Here is a 5,593-nt window from a genome sequence, read left to right as displayed (position 1 = left end):
CTCTCTACACACACACACATACACACACACACACACACATATATATATATATATATAAACAACTATATTACTACATACAAACGCACATACCTATTCGCATAAATATGCATATAGAAACATATACAAACGCTTAATATAAACAAATATTATATAAATAAATATTACATAAACATATATATATATACATATATGTAAACACAAACATAAGTGCATTCGTACTCTTGCGTACCGACATCTAACCTGTTTACACACGTTAGTGCACTTTATCTGGCATATACATAAACACGCATAAACTTACGAACACAGCTAAGTATACACATCCAGAGGTACATACGTAGATACATCGTCTGCATATATTTATTTCCTAGCGTTCATACAGACACATATTTATAAATAATATATGAATTGTTTATAAATTTTCTCTATAAATATTTGCATACACAGGAGTGTCTCTGTGGTAACAAGCTTGTTTTCCATCCACAAGTTTCCGGGTTCAGTCCCACTGCGTACTTACTTACTTGTACTTTTGATGATGTTCACCCAGGGTGGGTTGAGCCCGCTTCTTCTCTGGTCCTGACGGCATCACGGACCATGGCGGCCCACGCTCGACGGTCCTGTGCGAGGTCACTGGAGATAGCGAGGCATTCGCGGTTCCATCTGCGCAGACCGACCACCTGCGGACCTGAGAGTTCGGAGAGGTCCTCCTTTATCGTCGTTGCCCAGGTCTTCAGCTGCCCGCCCGTGCGTTTGCGCCAGTCGGGAAGTGGAGGTGGGAGGAGGACACCGCGAATCAGCTCACCCTCTGTACGCCGGGCCGCATGACCGAGCCACCTAAAGCACCGAAGGGAGGGGCCGGAGATTCAGCCGATGACGAAGACCGGCTGTAGGAACCCGATCAATGCGTCGGCAGCGAAGAATGCGGCGGAGACAGGTGTGTTCGACTCCACTGCGTAGCCCCCTTCGACGAGTGACTTCTACAGTCTCGGACTGACCAAAGCTTTGTGAGTGGATGTGGACGATGGAAACGCTGTGTGTGTGTGTGTTTGTGTGTGTTTGTTTGTGTGTGTGTGCGCCTTTTTGTCTGTGTTTCTCCCCAACCATCGATTGACAACTGGTGTTGGTGTGTTTACGTCCCCGTAACCTAGTCGTTCAGTAAATAAGCCCGAAAGAATAAGTGTCAGGCTTTTAAAAAAATAAAGTAGCCATTCGACTAAAATTTCTGAAGGAGCTGCCCCAGCATGGCCGCAGTTTAATGGCTAAAACAAGTAAAAGACAAACGATAGAAGAAACACAGTCATGCTAACGTATTTGTATATAGGCGCTACGTTTGCCATTATTCTTCAATACCGTGGAGAGAAGACGATAGGGTGCTGGAAAGACCCTAGCCTTCAGTAAAAAAATACAGGAGGATCAGTTAATGTTTGCTGTATTCAACGTATTCTTCTCACAGATTCACACACTTATTGCAGCAGTCCTTCAGTTTTTCTAGGCCTTGAAAAAAAAACTCGGGAGGTTGGGCCTCTAAACAGACCTTTCGTGATAACCTTAAAACTAGACATCTATCCGCTCGTACGTATCTGCAATCGTTCACTTGTGTCCCTCATTCGATTAAGGCCGTGTTTGAACGATTTTAGTCGAACAACTCGATCATAGTACTAGGACTTATTCTCTCGATAAGTTACAGGGGCAGAAATAAACCAACACCGGTTGTCGAGCGACAGGGAGAAAAAAGCACAAATACAAAAACACATGCAATGGCTTATTTGTGTCTGTGTGTGTGTTTATGTATGTGTGTATATGATGGTTCCAGAGCGTTTTTTTTTTTACCAAACTCACTAATAAGACCTGGGGCTATACTAGGAGACATTTTTCCCAAAATTATACACAAACCCGAAACCATGAGATTGCAACCATCAGATTTTTAACAGCCGTACCTTCGTCTATGTACACAATTTCTTCACACATTCATCTGTATAATAGCTGCGGAGATAATATTGCCTGGGGGCTCTTTCTGCACGGTTCTTCAAGGAATAGCGGGCGGGGAGAGTGTATGTGTATACACACACACACACATACACTAGCAATACAGCCTGGCGTTACCCCGATGTAATGACCATAGCCACATTGTATTAGGTTGTTTCACATAAAATGTCGTATTTGAGAAGTAACAATAAAATGTTTCAGAAGTGTTAGAGCACTGATTTATTTAATCAAAGTATGATCCGTGTTCACTTATGACGTTTACCCAACGTCTCTCTATGTCATCTTTAAAAAATATTTTCATCTTTTGCTGTGATAAACTGTCCGAATGCTTCAGTTACCTCTTCTTTATTTAAGAATGCTTTATTGCTTATGAAAAGCTCAAAACGCTTGAATAAGTGATGATCAGAAGGAGAGATATCAGGGGAATAGGGAGAATATTACAAAATCTTATAATTCAGGCTTTACATGTTTTGGACCGTAGCTTGAGGAGTGTGAGGACGTGCATTGTCGTGAAGAAAAATCGGGCCATCTCTCTTCACTAGTCCGGATTGTTTCTTTTTCAAATTCTCATGCATACAACCAATTTCCTGGCAATACGATGAGGCTGTTACCGTTTTTCCTTATTGCAAAAATGAATAATGAATAAATTCTTTCGCAGACCACCATACAGTGACCAATAACTTTTTAGGGTGCGAAGGTGGGTTTGAGTTGTGTTTAGGTGACTACGTTAGGTCGATGTATTCGACTAACCACCGTTCCCCCACCCACCCAAAAAATTTTCGCACCCTTGTGCCTAGAGTAGAAATAATAATAATAATAATAATAATAATAATAATAATAATAATAATAATAAATGATCTGATGCAGTACCAGGCAGTGGCTCTCATGGCTTCTGATCTTAACTGATTGGAAGTGTTATCATGTACTTTGTTTTGTCTTGGTATAAAAGATGGGCTACAGCAAATATTCTGCTCAATACCACAGATTTGCTTGTCAGTTGTTTGACCTTAACCAGTTGAGCATGTCCCTTAGTGGATGACGATATGTGCATCTCTGATCACGAGCAGAAGTAGTGGGGGAGCATCATAGCCATGTGTTGAGAGAGATTCTTTGGGGTTTGAATAATTCACCTCTGGAAACATGGGTAGTTCTTTCAACAACCTTAAACAACCCTTATTCAGGGACCTTTTGAGCAGGATGGTCTACTCAACCTGAAGAAAATTCTAACTGGGCCCCACCTGCAAGGTCATGTGCTGTTTATCTTGATATGAGATCACCATGTCGCGCACATATGGTTGTGATGCATGTGCCTGGTGTACCCTTATCAGACGGGTAGTCATGATGGGTATATTGGGCTTCGTATATTTTACCCCAGTGTCACTTTGATGGCATGAACTGCTCTCTCACTCAATAATAATAATAATAATAATAATAATAATAATAATAATAATAATAATATAATAATAATAATAACCTTTTGAGCGGGATGGGTTACTCGACCAGAAGAAAATTCTAACTGGGCCCCCACCTGCAAGGTCATGTGCTGTTTATCTTGATATGAGATCACCATGTCGCGCACATATGGTTGTGATGCATGTGCCTGGTGTACCCTTATCTGATGGGTAGCCATGATGGGTATATTGGGCTTCGTATATTTGTACCCCAGTGTCACTTTGATGGCATGCACTACTCTCTCACTCAATAATAATAATAGTAATAGTTATAATAATAATGATATTAATTATTATTATTATTATTATTATTATTCAGTAGTTTAATTTTTATAGCGTGCTTTCACTTCACTACCGAGCGCAGCTCTGTGTGCCTTGGGTATGTGCTGTGGTTTGTTGTGATGCTCTGATGGTTACTGTATGGAAAGTGTTCTGCGTAGGACGTGTGCAGTGCCTAGTAGTGCAATATTATTACTATTATTATTATTATCATTATTATTATCATTATTATTATTATCATTATTATTATTTTATTATTATTATTATTATTATCATCATATTACCATTATCGTTATTATTATTATCATTATCATTGTTATTATTATTATCATTATTATCATTATTATTATTATTATTATTATTATCATTATTATTATTATCATTATTATCATTATCATTATTATTATTATTATTATTATCATTATTATTAGTTATCATTATTATTATTATCATTATTATCATTATCGTTATTATTATTATCAGTATTATCATTATCATTATCATTATCATTATTATCATTATTATTATTATCATTATCATAATTATCATTATCGTTATTATTATTATCATTATCGTTATTATTATCATTATCATTATCATTATTATTATTATTATTATTATTATTATCATTATTATTATTATTATTATTATTATCATTATTATCATTATTGCCATTGTTATTGTTGCTGTTTTTTTAAGGACGTTGATACCGTAGTAACGCAGTCATTGTCGCTTTTTTGTTGTTGTTGTTTTTGTTGTTGTTCTGATTTAATATTGATGATGATGTCATTGTTTCAGACGCTGTCGGTGGTGCTGTTGATATCGTTTTTATTGCTACGATTCCTGTTGTCACTGCCATGTTTATTTTTGTTGCGAATGTTGTGCCGCCGCGTAATTCCTGTTCGTTCTTGCATTTTTTTGTTTTATTTCTATTCTTTTGTTTTAATACTTTTGCTATGATCAGTATTTGCTCTTACTCTTTCTAGTCTTCCATATTTTTTTCTTTGGTTTCGCTTTTTCTTGTTCCTTTTTTTATTAATACTCTGAGTTTTTTTTATTTTTTATTTTTAAAGTTATTGGTGTGGGAGCTGTTGTTGACATTACCGCTTCGTTTGTTGTTGTTCTAGTTGCTGCTGCTGTAGTGCACGCTGTTGTTTTTCTTTCCCACCCGACATTGTTTCCAGTGTGTTTATGATGATGTTTGGAGATGTGTACTCTATACAATGTGTTAGAAGAGATAAGATGTCACTCACTAACTATCTTCTCGGTAGAATATTCAAAGATATCCAGTTATAACGATCAAAACTATATTCCGTATACGTATATGTGCATGTGTTTATATATGCATGTGTTTGTGTGTGTGTGCGTATATATATATATATATATATGTGTGTGTGTATATATATAATATATATATATATATATATATATATAGAGAGAGAGAGACAGACAGAGACATATATATATATGTATATATAGATACATATATAGATATAGATATATATATATGCATATATATATGCACATATACATCTACATCTACATGCATAAATATACATATACATATATATTTATATACATACATGCACACTCACACGCACACACACACACACACCACACATATATATATATATATATATATATATATATATATACATTATTTAACAAGAATGTAGTTACATTCTTACCTTTGTGCAGATATATATATATATATATATATATGCACAAAAACATGCATATATATAAACACACAAAATATTTGCACACATATAAAAAAAACACAAGCATGCACACAGAAAAAGAGAGAAGGGTGGGTGGGGTGGGTGGGGTTGGTGGGGTGGGTGAAGGAGAGACATATCAAGATGGTAATCTGCCGATGA

The sequence above is a fragment of the Octopus sinensis genome, linkage group LG6 (genome assembly GCF_006345805.1).
Source record: "Octopus sinensis linkage group LG6, ASM634580v1, whole genome shotgun sequence".
NCBI lineage: Eukaryota > Metazoa > Mollusca > Cephalopoda > Octopoda > Octopodidae > Octopus > Octopus sinensis.
The sequence above is the reverse complement of the archived record's forward strand: the minus strand, read 5'-3'. Positions refer to the sequence as shown.